Source organism: Coenobita brevimanus, chromosome 58 (assembly GCF_032717465.1).
Source record: "Coenobita brevimanus isolate Jiangsu-jjx chromosome 58, ASM3271746v2, whole genome shotgun sequence".
In the NCBI taxonomy this organism is placed as follows: Eukaryota; Metazoa; Arthropoda; class Malacostraca; order Decapoda; family Coenobitidae; genus Coenobita; species Coenobita brevimanus.
Window position 1 is genome coordinate 11,004,286 of NC_137011.1, and position 13,280 is coordinate 11,017,565.

The 13,280-nt window shown below is 44.9% G+C and overlaps 1 protein-coding gene, 1 non-coding gene and 1 pseudogene across 2 annotated transcripts in view; 1 reads left to right on the forward strand and 2 right to left on the reverse strand.

The window, feature by feature from the left end:
- LOC145402635 (voltage-dependent calcium channel subunit alpha-2/delta-1-like) overlaps window positions 1-13,280 on the reverse strand; it is a 440,994-nt gene that overhangs the window by 205,811 nt on the left and 221,903 nt on the right. The window lies entirely within an intron of this gene.
- Window positions 1,681-1,800, reverse strand: LOC145402773 (5S ribosomal RNA; annotated as a pseudogene).
- Window positions 10,252-10,370, forward strand: LOC145402756 (5S ribosomal RNA). The gene has a single exon (XR_013897872.1). It is a non-coding gene; the product is annotated as a 5S ribosomal RNA (ribosomal RNA).

Genomic DNA, 13,280 nt, shown 5'->3' on the forward strand with positions numbered 1-13,280 from the left:
TGCGTTTGCTTCTCGACGAGAAGTCAGCCGTGTACTGCATGATTTTGTCTCGGGACCTCTTGATATCGAACAAAGTAGACCGGGCCAGGTTGAACTCGCGAAGAATGCGGGAAGAAGATCAACCCGCATCCACTTTCTCCAATATCTCCCTCTTCTTCCCCAGAGTCAACACCACTTTCTTCCTTTTCTCAGGTGGCGAGGCCATCATCACACACACTAAGAGGAGGCCTGAGAGCAGCAGGAGGCCCTGCAGCAGGTAGGGCACCACCACAAAAGCGATCACATGGGCAGCCATTACGATGAGCGTGCACTCGCGGTAAGAGACAAGCGGGAAGTGGGGAGGATGCAGCGGCGCTCTATCAGACGTCGGAGGAATGACGCGCCAAAACAATGCTCTCCCGTGGCGCGCGCGGTAAGTTCAAATTACAGAAGGGAAAAAAAATCTTTTTTTTTTTTTTTTTTTTTTTGGGGGGGGGGGGGGGGTTTTTTGACCATTTTGGGAATGTTGGATCCCAGGATGATTATGTCCGGGTAGTGGGGATGTTCGGTTATTGGGCGTCCGGATATTAGAGTGATTACTTGTATATATATATATATATATATATATATATATATATACATATATGTATATAGAGAGTGTATCTATATATATAGATATATATATATCTATATATATATATATACAGTAAGCCCCCTCGTTTGGCGAATTTCAACTTGGCGAAACTCACTTTTGGCGGTAGGGTGGCCACGGACCACCGAATGCGCGCTTGGCAATTTGAATTTAAACTTGGCGGTCCCCTGGCGGCCGCACGTTGAACAATATCAAGAAAAATTGAAAATGTCAAAGCAAGCAAAAATAACAAAGTTTTTCTTAGAGAATCTGGACAGACAACGCAATATCCAAGACGTCATTGCCACCATTCCCGTAGACGATGATAACTGTGAAATCATTGATAACCCCCCCCCCACTCGATGTGCCACAAGAATAGCCCCAAAAGCAGCCACAAGAACAGCCGCAACCTCCCCAGCCATCCCAACCTCCCCAGCCACCCCAACCTCCCCAGCCAAGCTACACTGCCCTCTTTAAGCTGGATGCTGACTTTTCTGGCTTTGATGAAATGGATGATCAAGTGAGACAAATGGTTGCTAAGGGGGTTATGGGGGAGGAGGGGGAGAGTGATGAGGAAAGTGGTGGTAGCAACTAAGCTGCCCCCACTGCCACTCCGACGTCCCCAGCCAAGCAAGCCTATCTTCACTCTATTTACGGTTAGTTACAACCTTTATATCATGTCTTATTAGCTTTATTTATTGTTTATTGGTCTGTTTTCTACATGTGTGTTAATATGTGAAGGCAAAAGATTTTATTTCAGCTCGAAAGATGGTGTTTTAGGGGTCAAAAGGGGGACTTTGGCAATGACCAAAGACTGATTGAGGCACTTTATAGGCAATTTATATGGTAAAAAGAACTCGCGTTTGGCGAAATTCGAATTTGGCGGTAGTTTCGCCAGACTAATTGGATCGCCAAACGTGGGGGCTTACTGTGTGTATATATATATATATATATATCATTCATTCATTGCCAGACGCCATGTATCCCAAACAGGGTGGTCAAGGGCATAGAGTTAATTGTTTTACAGGGAGGGGCACTAATCCTCCACCAACCCCACTTGACACGTAGGGATGCCAACAGCATCTGGTGTTCCCAGGCGGTCACCCATCCAAGTACTAACCAGACCCAACGTTGCTTAACTTCGCTGATCGGACGGGAAGCGGTGTACTCAACGTGGTATGATATATATATAGATATATATATATATATAGATATATATATATATATATATATATATATATATATATATATATATATACATATATATATATATATATATATATACACAGTACTACATATATATATCCATTCATCCATCCATCATCCATTTCTACGTTGCCCCATGAGGAGCGTAGAAGCCTCGGGCTAGGCAAGTTGGTCCTGACATTTAAGAAGAGAGTGACCAGCCTCTCTCATCCCTGAGTGGCATTAAGTGAGCAATAAACCCCAACCACCCCTTGGACATAAACCTACACAGGCTCAATCCGACTGGAGCACCTTAACTACTCACTAAACCACAAGGCACCATAATTTGGTTATATGGTTACCACCCAGCATAGGAAATGGTTTCCTGGTGTACAGGAAACCATTTGGCTTGTCACTCAGTGTACAGTCACGCCTAGGCAGACGAAAGAGGAAAGAAAGAAGGAAAGAAAGACAGGGGAGGGAATGTAAAGTCAATCAAAGGCAGAAGAACGAGGAAAGAATAAAAGAAAGAAGGACAGAAGAGGAAGGAAAGAAGAAAGGGGAGGACAGACACCCAAAGCAACACTACACTGAGTGAAGGGATGGTAAGTGCTCTAACCTACCACTATATCTATATATCATCATCATCATCATCATCATCAGCCGTTGAGGTCCACTGCAGGACCGGACTATCCCTACCGAAGCAGGGAAAATACAGCCAATGTATCTCTACCCAGTGCCTTAGGCTGTCTGGTAGAGACTGTATGAAGGGTGAGAAGTGGTTGTGAGTGTGATTGTAGTGTTGTTGTGACTTTGGATGCGTGTGTAGTCTGTGAACCAAGTGTAATCGGGCCGCCTTAAGCGACATGGTGCAAGCACACTAGTATGTGACACTGGTTCAATCACAGCACCCCTTGCATCCCCCAAAGTAGCAAGTGGCTTGGTGAACGCTTCCCAAAGTTATTACAACTCTAGCGGGAGGCGAACCCGCGCTCACCAGCATGCAAAACGCACACTCTACCACTGTACCACAGAGGCTCCTATCTATCTATCTAACTATCTATCTATCTATATATATATATATATATACAGTATATATATATATATATATATATATATATATATATATATACAGCTACCTCAAGTTGACTTAGGACCTCCCCCCACAAGGTATTAAAAAACACAGAAATCATAGTATATCACAATGTTCATTCATGAAATGCCATTCATTAATATGAAATCATGTTTCCCTTGTTTTTTAGGACCAGGTGGATGCATTTTGGCATGGAATCACTTAGCTCTCTGTAAGTAATCTAAGGATATTTTTTTGCACCAAACACTTGTCAGTTCAGTCTTGAGGTTGTCCAGATTGGGTGTCTTCTTCTCTGCCATGATTTTCTTCATCTTTGCCCAGCAGTTTTCAATCAGCTTTAGATCTGGAGTGTTGCCAGGCCAGTCGAGGATCTCAATCCGATTATTCTTATCCGATTATTCTTATCAAAGACAGACAACTGTCCCATAGCAATTATGTGTGTACGTCCTAAGTCAATTTGCAGTGGGTGTATAATAATAGAGAGAAAGAGAGAGAGAGAGAGAGATGTTTATATCCATATTGCACGCCTATGTCAAGGTGCACAATACTTTTGGCAAAAAAAGAATCACCCTTTTTTGGGAGAAAAAATTGAGCCAGAACTTTAGGCAAAAAAAGAATCACCCTTTTTTGGGAGAAAAAATTGAGCCAGAAGTTTTGGCCGCTAACATGACGTCATGGCAGCCTGAGGCCTTACAGTGCGCTGGTTGGCTGGCGCCTCAGTTGCCCGCAGGCTGCATGAGAGAGAGGACCCCGGCCACTCCTCTCTCTCTTGTTGTGCCATTTTTTACCTAGTGAACCGCAATGTTTTGGCTTTTGCTACTTTACTGTGGCCCCTTCCCGTGAATTGTTGAGTGAAATAATATCACAGATCATTGCTCTAAAGGAGGCAGGTCACCCCACGAAGGAAATTAGTGATTTAGTTGGTGTGGCTCGGTCGACAGTGCGGAGGTGGTGTGCCCATTACCGAGTGGAAAATAGTGGTGACGTTCCTACAAAGAAACTACAGTCTGGTAGTCCCAGGAAAACTTCCCCGAGGTCTGTTAATGTGCTCAAACATGCAGTGGAGTCTAATCCTCGTGTGAGTGCAAAGAAAATTAAGGAAAGCAACCCGGAAGTGTTTGGCGAGGTTTCAGTGCACACAGTATCTCGAAGAGTTTATGAACTTGATTACACAAGCCACAGGCCTGTGAGAAAGCCTCTTCTTACACGTAACCAGCGACTTCATAGGCTTCCCTTTGCTAACAAGTACCTGGGGTGAGGACCAATGGTTGTCAGTGTTGTGGTCTGATGAGGCAACGTTTACTGTTACCTGTAATCGAGGAGCACGCGTGTACCGGGCAGAGGTAGTGACCCGCTTGACCCCGTTACGTGGAGAGCACAGTTAAACACCCTGATTCACTAATGGTATGGAGTTGTTTCTCTGGGAAAGGGTTGGGGAAGCTTGTTGCGCTTCCCAAGAACTGCAGAATGAATCAGGATGTTTACCTGGAGCTGCTTTGTGATCATTTACCTGAGTCCTTCGAGCTCACAGGTGCACGAGTGTTTCAGCAGGACGGTGCACCTGCTCATAAAGCCAAATCCGTCACCAACTGGCTTCGTGACTGCAAGGTGTCATTCATGAAAGACTGGCCAAGCAATAGCCCAGACCTGAACCTGATAGAAAAACTCTGGTACCCCGTAAAGAAGAATCTCCAAGGGAAGGACGTGAGCTCTCTGCCTAAGCTGGATGCAGCCATTTGTGAGTCCTGGGCAAGTATATCACCCCAGCACCTGAGGAACCTCGCCCTTTCACTTCCATGACATCTCAGGTCCGTGAAGAAGCGCAAAGGATACCCTACCGAGCATTAAAGGTAATTATTATGCACTGCTTACATGTTTTTCCCTAGTTGAAAGGTTCGTTCCGTAGGAGGGACGCAGGGCACGCAATACTTTTGTTGAGCACTGTATATACTGTATAGACAGATAGATAGATAGATACAGATATAGATAGATAGACAGATAGATGGAGATAGATATAGATAGACAGACAGATATGTTTATATACATATATATATATATATATATATATATATATAGCAGGGAAGAAAGGTTGCTGGTTCCTTGAAAGCAGTGATAAGAAACAGGGAAGTGAGCATGAAAGTGAAAAAGTTACTACATGAAAGTACTGTGATACCAGCTCTAACGTATGGAAGTGAAGCTTGGACGTTGTTGGAAGGACACAAGTCAAGAGTGAGAGCAGTGGAAATAAGTTATTTAAGAGGAGCCTGTGGAGTCACATGGAGAGACAGGCTGACAATTGATATAAAGGAGAATTGTGGTTAAGTGGATGTGGATGTGATAGGAAACGTTAAGAGGAATACACCGAGGTGGTTTGGCCATGTGGAGAGGATGGAGGGTGAAAGACTGACGAAGAGAGTGTATGTGAGTGAGGTGGAGGCGGGGAGAGGGAGGGGGAGGCCGAGGATGAGATGGAAGGATGGGGTGGAGAGGTATATGAGAGAGGGGGGTGTGAGTTGGGAGCAGGGCAGTGAAATGGTGGGGGACAGGGTGACGTGGAGGTGATTTGTTTGTGGCCACTCCGAACGGGATTGAGGCGTCTGGCAATAGATAGATAGATAGATATATTATATATATATATATATATATATATATATATATATATATATATATATATATATATGTATATAAATATATATATATATGTATACAGTCATTGCTCGTTTTACGATGATTCGGTTTACAATAATTCGCTACAACGATAATGGAAAAGTTCCACCCCAAAATTCGATTTACAATAAATTTCCTGCTATAACGATTTTCCCATCGGAAAGCGCCAGGCACATGCAAGGTGACCATCGCTTGTCCCAGGCAAGACGGCGGCCCCTTCGTGCAGTGCATTGTTATGGTTCAGGTCCCGCCACCCCTTCAAAACCCCTTCTTTTCAGCTTGCTCATGTGTGGCCCCCTGTTATCGTCACCTCTCAGCCAAACATCGTACTACAGTACTGTGGATTTGTGTGCCCAGTGGTAAGGTCAGTGCCAGTGAAGGCCCCAGTGCCATGGTTGGTGCAGGTATGGGTCCCAGAGCTAAGGTTGGTGCAGGAATGGGCCGGATACGCCTCCCCCTAACCTGTTCCTGTTTGACTCAGAGGCTGACCACTAGTGCCTGTAAGCACCGGCTGTCCCCCAGCCTCGGGGGGAATGACTTGGAGATGACTTGGAACATCACAGAAAGGAATGAAGGAAGGTTCTCATTTATGGTTCAGTCTTGGTTAGGTGACTTTGGGAAGTTGAGTTGACGTAACCCCCCTTTTATAATGGGTTTCAACCTCTCGATTTACGATAAAATAGGTATACGATAAGGTATGACCTGACGTAATCCCATTGTAAAACGAGTAATATCTTTATATATATATATATATATATATATATATATATATATATATATATATATATATATATACATATATATATATATATATATATATATATATATATATATATATATATATATATGTGTATATACATATATATATGGGATAGGAGGAGGCCGTAGCACGGGCCGAACAGGGTAGTACTCCAGAGGGGAATGGGAATGCTGGTGATAGGGAGAGCTGGAGCTCCTGTTTCACTAGCTATCTAACCATCCCCCTTTGCTGACCTTTTCAGTGTGACAGTAACATGGAGAGTAGACCAGCATACTCTCCCAAACATTTCCTCTAACTATCTATGCACTACACCACATGCACTTTACATTTCACACAACGTATCCCACTACGTTACAGGGGTTGGCACCAGCAAGGGCATGCGACCAGAAAACTTTGCCTCCGCTAACTAGTGGCGGACTTCTGGGGGGAGGCGTGGCGGGGGTTCTGCCGGCATAGATCGTGGGTCCAGGGTGAGATGGGGCACAGGCCTGTGTTAGAGGGTACAGGGCATTGCGGTTCCCAGGCTGCCACTTTCGCCCAATAGAGAGGGGCCTGAACCTGAGAGTAGCGCCCCAGGAGGCTGCCCTATCAGCGGGTGTATAATGGTGGGATAGTTGCAGTGCCAAGATGCGCTTGGAGGGTGTCCCTGCAGTTGTCCTGGCAGGGTGCCCCGAGGTCACTACCACAGCCACTGGTAAGCTGGTGGGCTAGGGGTCCCAGATCCATTGCCTGGACCTGGGACTGTGCAGTGAGTGGACCAATGCTGTGTCTGTCCCCCTTTATTAATACTGAAGATGACAAAACAAAATACGTTTCAAAGCAAGCCTGAGGACAGTAAATCACCCATGGGGATGAGGGTGGGTTCATGGAATGTGGGAAGTTTGAGGGGAAGAGCGGGGGAAGTCGTTGAGGCATTCAGTAGGAGGTGGGTGGATGTGGCGTGTTTGCAGGAAGTCCAGTACAGGGGTGGATCAGACAGAAAGATTGTTAGGAAGGACTGTTGCTATAAGTTGTTTTGGCAGGGGGAGACAGACGGATATGGAGGTGTTGGTGTGATGGTTGTGGAGAAATGGGTGGAATATGTTATCAATGTTTTGAGAGTAAGCGATAGGATATTGGTAGTGAAAATTCTGTTGGGAAGAAAGATAGCTGCGATTATATCGGCATATGCTCCACAGGCAGGATTGGATGAATCAGAGCGAGATAGATTTTGGGATGATTTAATACGTGTAGTGGGTGGTATGCAGGATGATGAGATAGTGATTTTGGGAGGAGACTTTAATGGTCATGTAGGTGAAGCAGCACAAGGTCATGAAGGAGTGCATGGGGATGTGCGTATGGTCTAAGGAATGCAGAAGGGGAAAGGATACTCGAGTTTGGGGAAAGCAACGGACATGATTGTGTGCAACACGTATTTTAGGAAAAGAGACAGTAGGTTAATTAAGTATGAGTCTGGGAGAAATAGCAGTCAGATAGATTATTTTCTGGTTGGGAGGACCGATAGGAGGTTAGTGAGGGATGTTAAAGTTATAGGAAGTGAGGAGTGTGTGCAGCAGGACAAACTATTGATTTGTGATATGGGACTTAAAGAACAAGTGATGAAAAAGAGGACTTATGTACCTAGGAGGAAAAAAGGAAGCTGAAAAACCAAGTAGTAAGGGATGCCTTCTATAGCGAGTTGAGGAGAGTGGTGGCTGAACAGGGAGCTGTAGACAGAGGCGTTAATGAACAGTACAGAGCCCTCAATAACAATTTCTTGAGAGTTACTGATGTAACATGCGGTTGGACAAGAGGATCACCATGACATAAAGTAACTTGGTGGTGGGATGAGGGTGTAGAAGCTGCAGTTAAGGAGAAAAGAAGGCTTTTCCGGGAATGGAACAAGGGTGGTAGCAAAGAGGAATATTTGGCTGCCAAACATACGGCTAGAAGAGAGGTATACAGGGCAAAGTCTGAGTCACAGAGACTATTACTTGATAACCTAAATCATGGGGAAAGGAAAAATATGATATTTAGGGTGGCAGGTCAGGTGAAGAGGAATAATCGGGATATTATAGGTGAGCAGTGTGAGAAGAATGATGAAGGAAGGGTAGTGGTGAACAGTGAGGATATTAAAGATGCATGGAGAGAGCATTATAACCAGTTGTTGAATGAGGAGTTTGGGACAGGGAAGGTTTGGAGCCAGTAGATCCAGTGTCTGGCCCTTGGCCTTTGATTGATACTGCTACTATGAGTGAGGCAATGGGCAGGATGAGGATGGGGAAGGCAGCAGGTGTGTCTGGGTTGACTGCCGAAATGTTGAAGGCCTCAGGCGACATAGGGGTGAGTTTAGTCACGGACCTGATAAATAGAATCACTTATGAGTGTGTTGTCCCAGATGACTGGCTGAAGAGTGTAATTGTAAATGTGTATAAAGGAAAGGGTGATGCCCTGGAAAGAGGAAATTATAGAGGTATAAAGCATTTAGATCAGATAATGAAGGTAATGGAGAGAGTTTTAGAAGGTATGATTAGAGAAAGAATGAATATTGATGAGATGCAGTTTGCGTTTATGCCAGGTAGAGGGACCACTGATGCCATATTCATTGTTTGACAGTTTCGGGAAAAATAGATTGGTAGGAGAAGGGATCTTTATTTTGTGTTTGTTGATTTGGAAAAGGCCTTTGACAGAGTCCACAGAGAGGTCGTGAAGTGGGCAATGAGAAAGCTTGGCTTGGAGGAGTGGCTGGTTAGGGTGGTTATGGCCATGTATGTGGCTGCTCACACCCAGGTAAGAGTGAATGGAGATTTGAGTGATGAGTTTTCCGTGAATGTTGGTGTGCATCAGGGGTCAGTCTTGAGTCCCATGTTGTTTATCATGGTATTGGAAGCCTTTTCAGGTGACTTCAGAATCGGACTCCCGTGGGAGTTGTTGTATGCTGATGATTTGGTGTTGACTGCAGAGAACAAAAGGGAGGTGGAGGAAAGGTTTAGGAAGTGGAGAGATGATACGAGGCAAAAGGGTTTAAGGGTAAATGCAGATAAAACAAAAGTGATGATATCTAAGGTTGGTGGCGGTACTGTCAAAGACGAGGGAGAGTGGAAATGTGCAGTTTGCCACAAGGGCGTGGGAAGTAATTCCATCTTGTGCGGTGTGTGTGATAAATGGGTGCATAAGAGATGTAGTGGTATCAGAGGTAGACTGTGAGATAATGCTGATTTTATATGTACGGCGTGTAGGGGTGAGCAGGTGGAGATTGTCAGACGTGAAAGGATTGAACTTGCTGGTGAATCTCTTGAGTGTGTGGAAGAGTTTTGTTATTTGGGAGACATGTTGTGTGCTGGAGGTGGGGCTGGAGCTAGCTCTGTGGCTAGGGTGAGAAATGGTTGGAAGAAGTTCAGGGAGCTCTTGCCTCTCCTGACATTGAGAGGACTCTCCCTATGTGCTAAGGGGTCTCTGTATGCAGCATGTGTTAGGAGTGTAATGCTGTATGGCAATGAGACCTGGGCAGTGAAGGAGAAAGATATTCGCTGGCTCAGACGTACAGAAATGACAATGATTAGGTGGATGTGCAGTGCGTCCCTGTGTCCACGGCCTGGAGGGGCTGGGTTTACGATGGAAGAGTTGAGAGGTAGGATGGGACTGGAGTGTATTGGTGTTGTGATGGTGAGAGGTAGATTGAGGTGGTTTGGACATCTGGAGAGGATGGGGGATGATAACTGGGTGAGGAAGGTGAGAAGTGTTAATATTCAGGGTGGGGTTATGAGGGGTAGACCGAGAAAGACATGGGACGAGGTCATTAAGTGTGACCTTAGGGTTAAAAGACTGAACAGGGAGGCTGCAATGGATCATGCAGCGTGGAGAGCCGCCATTAGGTGACCAAGGCTGACACATGCAAGCATATTGGAGCCTTTAAAAACAAAAACAAAAAAATATATATATATATATATATATATATATAACGGCCATACCACGTTGAGTACACCGCTTCCCGTCCGATCAGTGAAGTTAAGCAACGTTGGGTCTGGTTAGTACTTGGATGGGTGACCGCCTGGGAACACCAGATGCTGCTGGCATCCCTACGTGTCAAGTGGGGTTGGTGGAGGATTAGTGCCCCTCCCTGTAAAACAAATAACTCTAAGCCCTTGGCCACCCCGTGTGGGATACATGGCCTCTGGCAATGAATGAAAAATATATATATATATACTGTATATATATAGCCAGACGCCTCAATCCCGTTTGGGGTGGCTACAAACAAATCGCCTCAATGTCGCCATGTCCCCTGGCATTTCACTGCCATGCTCGCAACTCACACCCTCCTCTCTCATATACCTCTCCACCCCATCCCTCTATCTCATCCTCGGCCTCCCCCTCCTTCTTCCCCCCTCTACCTCGCTCACATACACTCTCTTCGTCAATCTTTCACCCCCCATCCTCTCCACATGGCCAAACCACCTCAGTATGTTCCTCATAACACTTCCTATTACATCCACATCCACACCACAACACTCATTTATATCCTCATTCATCAGCCTGTCTCTCCATGTGATTCCACAGGCTCCTCTTAAATAACTCATTTCCTCTGCTCTCACTCTTGTCTTGTGTCCTTCCAGCAACATCCAAGCTTCACTTCCATACGTTAGAGTTTGGATCACAATACAGTACTGTGATGTAGCAACTTTTTCACTTCCATGCTCACTTCCCTGTTTCTTATCACTGCTTTCAAAGAACCAGCAACCTTTCTTCCCTGCTGTATCCTTTCAACCACTTCACCCTCCAAACCTCCATCCTTACTCATCACACTACCCAAGTACTTAAACGTACTCACATTTTCCAATTCCTCACCATCCAACCTCGCTGTACATTCAGTGACTTCACCTCTCTCAGAGACCATCACTTTACTCTTCCCTACATTCACCTTTAGATTCCGTTTCTTACACACTCTCCCAAACTCATCCACCAAGCCTTGCAGCTCCCCTTCGTCTTCACTCAACAACACAGTATCATCTGCAAACAACAGTACAGGGAGTTTCCAAACACTATCCTCTCTCACCAGGGCCACTCCAACATCCACTACCCTACCTTGTACCTCTTTTATTACCCCATCCATGTACAGATTGAACAACCATGGAGACATGAAACATCCCTGTTTCAACCCAACCTTTAAAGAGAAAAATTCTCTTAGTTCACCATCCACACGCACTGCAGCCTTAGCACCATCATACATACTCTTCACAGCATTCAACAACTTCCCATCTACTCCATATATTCTTAATACTTTCCACAATCCTTGTCTATCCACCCTGCCATATGCTTTCTCCAAATCCATGAAAGCCACATACAACTTCTTTCCCTTCTCTAGAAACTTTTCCACTAAAGATCTAAGAATGAATATCTGATCTACACAACCTCTTCCCTTCCTAAAGCCTCCCTGTTCCTCTCCAACTAATTCCTCTGTTCTTTCTCTAACTCTGTCAATAATTATCCTACCATACACTTTTCCTATTATACTAAGAAGACAAATGCTCCTATGATTACCACACACTTCTGTTTCCCCTTTTCCTTTGTACAAGGGAATAATTATACCTGACTTCCAATCCTCCGGGACTCTACCTTCCTCTCAGGCCAATCTGCACATCTTCCACATCCATTCTACTACTATCTCTCCTCCATGCTTCAGCATTTCACCACACACTCCATCAATTCCTGAGGCTTTCCCCAATTTAACTTTCTTCAATGCTTCCACAACTTCTATCCTACTGATTTCTTCCTGTCTTCTCACCTCCCTCCTTCTCCCAGCCATTCCCCAGCCACTTATACTCGCATTACTTCCATCCTCTATGTTCAACAATTCCTTAAAGTGTTCTCTCCATCTGCTCACTTTTTCTCCCTTCTCCACTAGTAATCTACCATTTTTACCTTTCACTCCTCTGCTAACCTCACTTCCACCCTGTCTTACTCTCTTCACCTCTTTCCAGGACATTTTCTTACAGTCCCTCCACTTTACACTCAAATTCCTTCCAAATTCCTCATCCACTCTCTTCTTACCCTCTCTTACTAATCTTTTCACCTCTCTCTTTCCTTCTACATATAACTCTCTCTTCCGCCTCTCAACTTCTTCCACGCCCCTATTTCTCATCCATTCATTGTATGCTTTCTTCTTTTGTGCCACAGCCTGTCTCACCTTTTCAGTCCACCACGCTGTTCCTTGCACCCCTCTCCGTCTTCTCTTCCTCCCACACACCACATCACATTCTGCACATATTTCTTCCGTAAATATCCTGTACACAGCTTCCACGTCCCCCATCTTCTCCAATTCATGTTTGCCCAATCGTTCCTCCATTTCTCTTTTAAACTCTGCCTTTTTCTCATCCTCTTGTAACCTTTCCACTCTCCTTGCAACTACTCCTTCCTCTCATCTTTCCCTTCTTCTATTTCTCCATCTTACTTGGATCCTAATTCTGGCCACCACCCAGCAGTGGTCAGAAAGTCCAATTCGCCAACCTCTATAAGCTCTTGCATCCATTACACATCTTCACATCCTTTCATCCACACACACATAATCAATCATTGCCTTCCTTTCATTCAGTTCACCACCCACCCTTCTCATCACTCGCCATGTATATATACAATATATATACCCACCACAAACAGACTTAAGACCTACACACAGAATTGCTATGGGACAGTTGTCTGTCTTTGCATTGTGTTTCCACCTCTACCAAGTGAATTTTTTGGGCAAGAAGTAACTAGCAACTCCTCTGGTGTTGGAAGGAGGTGGTGAAACACTCAGCACATCAGTGCTTGCCCAGAAGCGAGAGTAGAAGTATATGTTCCCATCGCTCCGAGCTTGCACCTTCCTCTTCTTTCGTATCCATTACTGTCTGCCCTGTTATTTTCCTAGAGTCATGCTGTCATGCCTGGAAAGTACTGCTCAAGGGATGAGAAGGTCTGTATCATTGCATGAAGGCAGGATAATGTCCCTA